This window comes from Coregonus lavaretus (genome assembly GCF_964263955.1).
Source record: "Coregonus lavaretus genome assembly, chromosome: 40".
NCBI classification, from domain to species: domain Eukaryota; kingdom Metazoa; phylum Chordata; class Actinopteri; order Salmoniformes; family Salmonidae; genus Coregonus; species Coregonus lavaretus.
The window spans coordinates 7,087,808-7,099,663 of NC_140027.1; positions in this window are offsets into that span (position 1 = coordinate 7,087,808).

Below are 11,856 nucleotides of genomic sequence, written 5' to 3' on the forward strand. Positions count from 1 at the left end.
TATATTGTATGTGAAGGAGATTTTTCTGTAAATGAGAAGCACTATAGGCCTATTAATCAATTACTATAAATGAATCATTATGAATCATATCACATGTAAATAATCAGTAATATATTAGGGTGTGACAAAGGCTTAAAATATAATGCTGAAACACAAAGTTACAGTTATAGTTCTTTACGGTCTTTTGTTATATTTCTGGAATGCCGCCTATACCTTTTTTTTCATCTGTGGACTTCAAGAACCCTCCCTCACCAAAATGTATTGCATCAGTGTCTGTTGCGTTTGTTTCCAACTGAGCCGCCTACACCCCCAGAGGAACATGTCCACCCCCTCCCCAGCCCCCTAGCTGATATCTCTTTAAATACCACACCTCATTAAGCAGGCTGAGTAATGAGCTTATTAGGCCGACTGTGACATCAGAACCGATAAAAGGTGGAGCGTTAGCTTAGCGTAGCATTCCTAGTCGGTTTCAATGGTTCTGACACAGTGATTTAGATGGAGCAGCTAATTTCGCTAACACGTAGTCCACGTTAATTACCCAGTCTAGTGGCTGGTTCAGCTGAGATGTAGCCCACTTTACAGTTTAATTAGCTAATGCTTACATTGATTTTCACAGTAGAAATGTTAGCATGAGGCTAGCACTAGCTTGGACTGGTGCTACAGTAGCTAGCCTACTAGGGATGGACTGAGATGAGTACTGCTGGGTATGGGTGTGCAGACTCAGAGGTACACTGGTGGGCAGAGAGTGTGTGTGTGTGTATTTCAGTGGCTCAGTGGGAAGGGCAGGGTGCATTGGCAGCAGTGGAGTGTGCCAGAGCTATTTTTAACCCCAGTTGATTGCAGATTTATTCTCTAGGGGGCCTGAGACTCAGAGCAGGGGGTGGAGTTAAAGTGTGTGTGTGTGTGTGTGTGTGTGTGTGTGTGTGTGTGTGTGTGTGTGTGTGTGTGTGTGTGTGTGTGTGTGTGTGTGTGTGTGTGTGTGTGTGTGTGTGTGTGTGTGTGTGTGTGATATAGGAAGACAGTGTTTGGGAGGAACAGCTGTCAGTCAGTGGGAGTATAAACAGGCTAATTTATACTCCCACAGGCTTTGGGGAGGCTGACTGCAGTAAGTAATGCACTTCCTGCATGACTGCTTATGACACGGCTGGTGTATGTACAGGAGAGATAGGATGCGTCCCAAATGGCACCCTATTCCCTATAGAGTGCACTACTTTTGACCAGGGCCCATATGGCACTAATAAGTGAAAAGGGTGGGAAATACCAGAGCCACATATATATATATATATATATATATATATATATATATATATATATATATGAACATGGGAAATACTGAGGCTGGGCCACTACTGTATGAATTCCAGGACGTTGGCATTCACTGTGTAGATGCCACCGCACATATGAAAAGGCCAGCACAAAACAAGCCAGGGTTGACATGGTAAATATCAACACACACATTAGTAGCACCCTCACATCCTGCAAACACACACAAATGCACACCCGCGCACACAGACACGCGCACACTCACACACACACATGCACACAAACACAGCTATGTGATGAACCGGTTTGTGTGTGTGTGCGTGTGTATGTACTGTGTGTGTGAATACTGTATAAATGTGTGTGTGCTAAGTGAGTGTTTCCTTGGCGATGAGAGAGAGTGAAGGTCTCCCCTGGTCGTGACAGCAGGTTTCCACATGGCTTCACCTCGTCCTCTCAGAGGCAAGCAGACAAAAGGCTAAAGGCAGCTAGCGCTGACAGAAACAAAGCCCCAACAACCACAGGATTGTTTGGCTGCTGTCAACAGACCCAGTGTTTTAGATGCTGTGCGCTTGGTTAACCCTGTCTCTGCCGTACTGGAGGAGAGAGGAGCATTCGCTGTGTGTGTTGTGTGTTGTGTGTGTGTGTGTGTGTGTTGTAATCAACTCTGGATAAGAGCTTCTCCTAACTGGTCAAGGCTAGAGATTCACGCAGTAGGGAATATACAAAGACTAGTGTGTCTTTGTGACAAAGTGACAATGGGACAGACCATTAGACTGAGCTACAAACACACACACACACAGACACACACACAGTCCTCCGCTAGAATAAAGGCGCTTGTGGCGTCTGGCAGGATAAAACCTCCCTTCAGAGCCTGAGTGATTGAGTGAGTGAGTGGCACGTGTGCCCATGCCTGGCATCAGCCCTGGTGGGTAGTGGGTTGTAGGTACAGGGCTGGCATGACTGGCATCCTCCCTCAGTCCTGTGGCATGCCATCCTGGCAGTGCCAACCAAAGCTGCTGTTACAAATACCTCACATTAGGGGAATTACGCCTTTATGTGTCTTGAAAACAGGCACCGGCAGCAGGGAACAATGGCACAACAGAAACAACACAATACTGTTTCCTTCACAATGAGAGGTGATCCTTTCTCTCTCTCCGCCTTCGGGGGTTTGTCACAACAGCACAAGTACACATTGTGGTGATTTGGAGGGGGACAGTTAGCGTACACAACCAAATGGAGGCCATTATCTGAAGAACACAATGGGCCTGTCCCAAATGGCTCCCTATTACTTATATAGTGCACACTACTTTTGACCAGATCTCTATAAGACCTGGTCAAAAGTAGTGTATAGGGTGCCATTCGGGACGTAGACAATCTAACTGTGACAATCTGTCGTTCCAAAACATCCACAGGGCATCATTAGAAGATACAGACAATGACATCAGGAGAGGATGTTTGCCAAGTGTGTGTGCTATCATGGTTTGCAATACGTGGCTAATAAGAGCCACTGGTTAGGAAGAATGGAAAGATGCAGACAAACAGAACAATTGACTTGTGAAGCTGTTGTGCACGATGCACACACACGTACGTGTGTCCATGTACATGCACACACCCACACACACACTGCGAGAGGGATTCTCACCCCGAAGTTGAGCGCGAAAAGGACCTGCTGCACTTTAAATGTAATTTCCTGAAACAAGACACATGGATCGATTTGGGGATGTTTTTTTCCTTCCACCGCTAGGCTATTACTGCATGGAGTGCTTTGTCAAAATCCCGGCCAATCTCACCAGGCTTTCTGGCAGACATCGCACATCCAGCGTGTTTTTTGGGGGGAGATGTTTTTGTCTGCTAGTGGAGAGGAGGAGCGAGGGAGTGAGGGATTGAAGATAGAAAGGGGGAGGAAGGTGAAGAGGAACTGTAGTGGGAGTGAGGAAGAAAAGATGGGAAGAGAGAGAGAGAGAGAGAGAGAGAGAGAGAGAGAGAGAGAGAGAGAGAGAGAGAGAGAGAGAGAGAGCAGTTTTGTTTACGAAAAGCATATACAAGCATATTCATATCTCTCTCCCACCCCCTCTCACAGTCACTCTCTCTCTCTCTCCCTCTCTCCCCCTCTCTCTCTCCCTCTCTCTCCTCCTCTCTCTCTCTCTCTCCTTCCATGCCTGGCTGTGTCTAGGACTTGGTAGGGGAGAGACTGCCTGCTCTATCCCTGTGAGGTCGATCAGGGTCCCCGACTGTGCTAACCACTCCCTGGGGGACCTTCCCCTCCAAAGCCCCAGAAGGAAGGGGATGAGAGTGGACCATCATGGAGCAGACTCCCCCTGCTGTTTCCTCTTGCTCCACAACCTGAGACCCATAGCAGAGGGAAAAAGGAAGATACCTTTCCAACACACATACACAGACAAAGACATACCTCCCAGTACCGCACAGGACATTCAACAGAGACACTCCAACAGACCTTTTAAAAAATTGCTATTCTGCACTGAACATAGCGGGATTTCCAATCCAAATCAAAAGTCTAATTCAATTGCCAAATTGGAGTTCCTTGAACTGGAATTGCCATGAAATTCACCAGACAATCAGGTGGGGCTGAAGAGGAGAGGAGAAGGCCACATCTGGATAAGGGCAGTGTGGTGCACTGTACTGCAGTGTGAGGTCTGCTCTGCTGGATATCTGTCTGTCTCAGAGTTAGATTAAGGCTTAATGGGTTGTTTCCACTCAGACAAGCCCAGCTGACCCTCACCGTGTCTGGCTATGGCCTCACCAGAGTGCCGCCACCCTCCTTCCTCCTCCACAACCATAGAAGATTTGAGGTAGACGTCTGAGGTAGACGTCATGTTTGTTCTCTCTCTCTCTCTCTCTCTCTCTCTCTCTCTCTATCTCTCTCCCTCTCTCTCCCTCTCTCACAGCTTCGTTGTGAGGGGACCCTCTTAATGCTCAGGGAGTGTTCTTGATGACCCACCAAGTAAATATGATCAATGTCTACTAACTATGACCCAATAAGGAATTAGCGAAGAGCAACCAGTGGGTCATGAATGTTGTGAAGTGAGGAAGGGATTATAGACACTCTTTCAACTGCAGGGTTGACTCACTTCAGCTCTGGTGTAATTAACACTTGACTTTACCTCCATGCCCTCAATAACTGGCAGAAGGTGTCTGTAAACCTATGTGGAAATGTCACAGAGAATCACCTCACAGTTCATAATATGGACAGAAAATATTAAGGGTTAGAGAAATGGAGCTCTTGGCCATTGTTGTTAATAATTCGTTTAGAAATGGACAGTCTATCATTTTCACTTGTGATGACACCATTGTAAACTCAGGCTTAGTCATAATAAGTCTATGTCAAATACATTGTTTGCAAACATCTAAATATCATGATCTAAACAAATAGGTTTTGGACTTTGCAAAAATGATTTCAAATGGTTATTTTCAAAATATACACTATAGCCCAGAGGTGGGACAAAGTCATTGTTATGCAAGTCACAAGTAAGTCTCAAGTCTTTGCCCTCGAGTCCCGAGTCAAGTCGAGTCAAAGATGAGGCAAGACCCAAGTCGAGTCAAAAGTCAAAGCCATCAAGTCTCAAGTCGAGTCCAAAGTCCTACCATTTTAGTTTCGAGTCATTTCAAGTCCTCTTACCACAGAAATAAAATGTATACAAATCATGTATGTCTGTAAGATTTGTATTTATTTAAACCTTTTTATACAATAACATTAATCAAATACAGCAAAAAACATAACATTTAATTTTCACAAAAAAAATGCTTGTATTTGAACAGCATATTGCACTAGAACAATGCAGAGAGAGAGAGAGAGAGAGAGAGAGAGAGAGAGAGAGAGAGAGAGAGAGAGAGAGAGAGAGAGAGAGAGAGAGAGAGAGAGAGAGAGAGAGAGAGAGAGAGAGAGAGAGAGAGAGAGAGAGAGAGAGAGAGAGAGAGAGAAAATTGTTTACGGGGAAGGACAAACACCAAAGCTCTGGAAGTAAAAACAGTGTGGGAACCTGCACTGCAAATGAACAGATCTTACTCCATGTGAAACTCCTACCACAGGAGAGAGAGAGCTGTGTGGACAGGTGATGAGCAGAGAGTGAGTGTGTGTGCGCGCATGCGTGCTGTGGACAGGTGGAGGGAGGCCCCTATACTGCATTGCATTTGCAAAAGATCAAATTGGCCAAAAGTCTGTCAGTCATTTGTGCACGATGGGGACGCAGAATGATGCCACCATGGCTGAAAACTCGCTCCACTGGAGCACTAGAAGCAGGCACTGCCAAGACTCGGATGGCTACTTGAAAGAGTGAAGGAAGAGTCTTACTGTTCAGTGCCCAGAACAAAAGGGCATTCTGTCCTTCTGCCATGTCAATGTAGTGACTTAGCTGTACTGCTGGTGGGGTCCCAACATCCCTTTTCTGCCTCTTATGGTATGCAGCAAACAGCCCTTCTCCTTCCATGTCCTCTAGTTCTTCTTCAGCAGGCACCGGCACAGGCTGCTCTGTCTCTGCAGCATCTTGCAGGATCAATTCTAAAAATAAAAATAAAAACGTGTCACAACAGCAGAAACAAAAGAGCCCTTATTTCTGATGTTGATGATACTGTTCAAGACTGAAATTTTTTATTATTGTTAAAGTCAGATTAATATCACATTAGATCCTATATCAGATTAAGATCAAATTATTGTACGTTGCATTTAAGTTGCATTGCAAGTCAATAATATTTACCTTTAACTCGTTGTGCCACCTCTGCCTTGATGTCACGGTTGACCAGCACATGGGGCTCAATCCACAGCAGACAAAAGGCTGGATCCAAGGCAGCTGCTTTCAGGTAGACTGTGTCTGAAAAGGGGGCAGTGATCCCTTCTTGAGACTGGGCCATTTTTACATTAATGAAGATCCCAATAAATCTTTTTTTCAGGGATGCCTGCAGACCTCTGACCAGGCCACTCAGGAAACGAACTTGAGGCTTCAGCTTCTCAAGATGGTGATTGAGGGACAAGATGGATGGAACAACTGCACTGATTGTAATGACTTTCTCCCCCTGTGTCAAATCAGTTGCTTCTCCGAACGGTTTTAAGATGTCCACCAACTCCTTCAGCAGATTCCACTCTCGTGGTGTGAATGACAGTTCTTTATGCCCGGCCTTCTCAAGAACTGCGCAGAGCTTTTGCTGATCACAATGAAGGACTGCTTTTACCTGCCGCAGTGTGGAATTCCACCTCGTGCTCACTGCAGCAGGGATGCCTCTGTGCTCCCCAAATTCACCATCGAAGATGTCTTTAAACGTTGTGCTTGTGTGGAGCAGGGAGCTAAGTTTTGATAACTTGGAGAGAGAAGGACATGCCGCTTTTGTTTCTTTCAAACCGTCTCCCACAACCAGCTGCAATGTGTGTGCAAAACACTGCAGGCGCTGTTTCTTTGCCATAGCAGCATCGACGGTTTGCTGGTCTTCTTGGGTTAAGTCATGCCATAGCTCAGGATCATCAAGATTATCTCCAGCATCTTCATCTTCCTCCTGTTCGCTGGGGAAGCAGACTGTAAATGCCTTGCGCATGTTAGCAGCATTGTCACTAATTATATAGTCCAATTTAGCTTTGATGTTGTATTCATCACATATTGCCTCAAATTGGTCACAGATTCACTCTGCTGTGTGAGAGCCTTTGAAGCGGTTGCAGGCCAAGAGATTAGTCTTTAGCTGTACCCTCTCTGCATCTCGCTCCATCCAGTGCACAGTGACACCAAGGAATCCCCTCATCTTTCGATCAGACCAAATGTCCACAGTGACTGAAACATGGTCAGTGTTGCTCAATTGAGTTTTTAACTTTGACCGTCTCTCCTCAGCAAGGCTCTCTGTTTTTGTGGTCAGCGTTCGGCGACATACTGGGGTATACTTGCTGTCCAGCACAGCCAGAAAGTGACGAAAGCTCTTATTTTCCACAATAGACAGAGGGAAATTGCAATCAATAATCAAGTCAGACAGTATCGCATTGGAGATGGCCTTCTGCTGTGGGTGGGTCAGGCTGTAACGCCCTACACGAGTGTCAAGGAATTGTGAGATTGAAGGCTGTTGTGGTTCATCTACGATGATTTTGTTCATCTGGTATTCTTCATACCTGTAACAGAGAAGAATATGAAACAGATGTCAGAAAATCCTTTACAGCCACACATGTTGTATTTGAAACTACTCTTTACTCATATCAATGTTGTTGTGTTAATATTCATTGCCTATTGTACACTACGGTTTACGATAATACATTTCAGTGTCAGTGTATGCAATATTAAGAATATTTTCACTGCTTCAAAATTCATAAGAAAGCCCTTTCCCTCAAGAAACTGAAGTCATATGCTTTATAGCAGTGGTTTTCAAAGTGGGGACGGGGACCCTTGGGTGCCGCGAGGGGGTTCTAGGGGGGCCATGGCAAGTTGGCATGAAAAGTATAGAAAAACAAAATAATTGAATAAATTAAATAACTAAAGTAAACCAAATTAAACCAAAAATAAGCTAAACAATATTCCCATTAGTTAAGAACTGCACTATAATAATCTATTGCATCTCTGAACATTACTACTATAATCGTTATTATTTTATTATATACTGTATATATCCCAGTGGTGCGCTGCCTCACAGACCTACTGTAGACTACGGTAGCACTCTGTCCATGCGCTGTCTGCTGTTTGGGCATGATATGAAAAGGGAAGGCTAATGGTGGATCTACTGTGACTGTGTTATCATTTTCCTCTTTACAATGTATACGTCTTACTATGTTTCCTGTTGTACTTGGATGGGTTTAGGGATGCACCAACTACATCCGAGTTGTGAAAGGGGGTGCATTCATTGTTTAATTGTGATATTTTGTCTTCAGCGACAGTTCAGCTTAGTTGTGATTAACCAAAATTACATAAACGACCTCAATGAGGCAGCACACCAGCAACTCTGAAACTGAATTCTAAAACGCTTAACGTGAAAAACGCTTAACGTTGCTTAATGCTTAATATACTAAGACAGTAATATTATAAGACCAAACTCTGCAAATATCATATTAATAAAGCATACTATGTACAAAACATCAGATGAGCCCAGAATACATAGTAGCCTACATAAGACATGTTAAGCCTTTTCTTATAATGGTTTTCTATGGGAGGAAAACACTTAACGTGTTGTTAAACGTGTTTGCGTTCATATTCTGGCCTCATCTGATGTTTTGTACATTTAGTATACTTTATTAATATGATATTTATAGTTTGGTCTTTTAATATTACTGTCTCAGTATATTAAGACACGTTAAGCCTTTTCTTATAATAGTTTTCTATGGGAGGAAAACGCAACGTGTTATTAAACGTGTTTGCGTTCATATTCTGGGCTCATCTGATGTTTTGTACATAGTATACTTTATTAATATGATATTTACAGAGTTTGGTCTTTTAATAACACTGTCTTAGTACATTAAAGAACGTTAAGCGTTTTTCACGAAAGCGTTTTAGAATGTCCATATAATAGCAGTTCAAAAATCCATATTTTTGTAAGCATGAACCAGCAAGGGAGACGTGCGTTTGTCTCGTTGATACAGTAAATATGCAGCAGCTAGCTAGTAAGTTACGGTACATCCGATAAGGTGCGTAGCATTCGTTCAAAACTTACCTTTCTTTGTGCAACTTCAGGTGTCGAACAAAGTTGGACGTTGTGGCAGCTCCGTCTGTAATCTTCGATCCGCATGTTTTGCAGATTGCAACTCGTTTTTTGTCGACTACCTCGTAATTTTTATAGCCAAACCAAACTATCTTCGGTATCATTTTGACAACTGGCGCGTTGTTGCTTGATGTGCTTCATTGGTTGTCTTGCAATGTGCCTGCTTAGATGCTGTCGAATCAAAACAACGTGGGACTACAGTGATTGGATAACGTGCAGGCAGCGCGCGCTCTCTGTATGCATACAGGTGGATGGTGCACATTTTTTTCACAGATGCAGATAAACGGAGAGCGGCGCGGCCGTGTGAAAATTTTTTTCCCCAGTTTTCATGGGAAGTAGCAAGTCTTCTCGAGTCATAAGGCGCAAGTCCAAGTGAAGTCACGAGTCATTGATGTTAAAGTCCAAGTCGAGTTGCAAGTCTTTGTACATTTTGTCGAGTCGAGTCTGAAGTCATCAAATTCATGACTCGAGTCTGACTCGAGTCCAAGTCACATGACTCGAGTCCACACCTCTGCTATAGCCTAAGCAAAATAATATTTAGTCTTAAACAGATGCACACTGAATTGCTGTTCTAAGAAAAAATGTTGAGGATTATCATCAGGTTATCATCTTTCATCATGAAGATTAAACCGGTGAAGAATTCTTTACAAAAAGGGCAAAGGCGAGTTAGTTAAAATGCTTTGAATACTGTTGTTGAGAGGAAACAATTTCCCCTTGAATGTAAAGCAGGCTGAATCACCTGTTCCCTCAAGCACTCTCCTGCTCCCGCTAAAGACACACGCACACGCTGTTTACCTGTCGGCGCCCTAGGCAGAGGCCTACACTCGCGTCACCAGGTTCTTGGGATCGTGGGCCTATGAAGACTAGACACACATAACCGGGAATCTCTTACAATAGCCTACTCATCCATTCCAGTAGCTAAAGCTTTAATTGCAAAAGTCGAACAACTCCAACCCTAGGCTATTTGGTAGTCATATGTCCTTTTGTTTACATGACTCACCTCTTTCTTGGGAACATCCACACACACACACACACACACACACACACACACACACACACACACACAGGGGAATATATTAAGTCACAACACTCAGCAATCCCATTGAAACTGATAAAGCATTGCTAATGTTGATCAACACCAACCCTAGGCTAATTGGTAGTCCTATGTTATTAGATCCCACCCAATCAATAACAAATACTGGACAGAAAACCTCATTGTTACATTTATTTATTATGTTAATCTAGCCTATCTTTATCATAGTTCATAAACCAAGAGAGGCTTTAGAAATAGCGATAGATGCACTCACGTTAGATTTTAAAATAGTGCATTTCAGCATGTTGCCCAACCCTATAGGTACCATTTAGATAGACCACGGAATGGTTGTTCAATCAAATGTAGGCCTGCAGTATAATGCTAATATTTCTGTTGGATTCTACTGCTTGAAATTAAATAGCTTCCAGTTCAATTCAAATGAAGGTTAAATTCAAATGAAGATGCAATCAGCCACGTGTCATAATTAAATCCTTAACAAAAACTAAAAACTAAAAAGTTAAACATTTCAGGAAAATGTGTGAATAGACCTAAGCTAATAAAGCCTGGGTAATGCCTATATCCCTTCATCAAGCCAAATTGAGCCAATTCCTAATTATATTCCAGACACTTTTTAAAAAGTCTCCACCCTACATTTTGACTCAATTGTGTCTGTTGGTTTAAAGTTGGACATTCTGTAGGTTAAGATTTTATGATCGCCATTTGGTGGACAGACTGGACACAGAAGGGTAGTAATTGGTAGTAACCCGAGATCACCTAGATTGAGTCCGGGTGCGTCATGTTGACAGAACATGACAAAGCAGCCAGTCGCGTGCCATCTCAGCCAGTTGCGGCAGGTGTGAGAAATCGGGAGGGGAATCAGACATGTTTGTTGTTCGGTTTTCCCAATAAACGTGACATGACTTAACTATGATGTTAAATATATATTAATTCACCAATATGTCTATGGAGGCTATTGAAATATAACCCATTTATACTAAGCTACATTTTATTATAAGGTTGCACAGGATATTTTTATGTCAAGCGGAGCTGAGAGAAACATGTGAATGAATAGGCTATTTAGATGGGCAGCCTCCACAAATCATGAATAAGTCATTTGACGGTATCATGTGACATATATTGCCTTTTTAGGTCGTGTGTAATTTATTCATTTGGGTGTGTGTGTAACGAGGCAGAAAAACGGTTGCTTATAAATCAATTTCCTTCCATCTTCATTCCAATTCTGGAGATGGAGGTTGTAGGCTATTATTGTTTCAATATTTAAATGAATAGAAATAAGACGTGGCAAACAGACCAGCAAAGCCGTTGATATTAACATGTGTAACCGAAAACCCTGAAAAGACAAAGGACCGTCGCACAATCCATCACTCTCCGTTTTATTCCTGCAGACAGTCAGGCTACAACCGCGGTTATAAGAGATGACATTTGCTGCCTTATTGCATCAGCTAAATTAAACATGCGATTTCCATGTGAGCATTGTTTCCATAATATCATTGGTAGAACTCTCTGTAAACGCCTACATAATGAAGTGGAAACATGTAGCCTGCGGTGATTAATGAAATGCATGTTGTTTTAGGGCGCGCACATGTACAGAATAGAATGGCACAATACAGTTTTATTTCAAACACCAAACAAGCTCATTGAGGTTGATTTGCCATGATCAGGTTACCTAATGTTTTTGTAGATCATTTTTTATTCTGTGTCTTGAAACACTTCATCAATAATGTATGTTGTATACTGGCCCAACATCTACATAGCATACCATATATATAGGAAAGCTCAATCTATACAATCAGCTTAAACATTCTCAACCTAATTTAAAGCAATCACAAGCCCTTTCCCTAAAATCTAAATGAATCATATTTCTC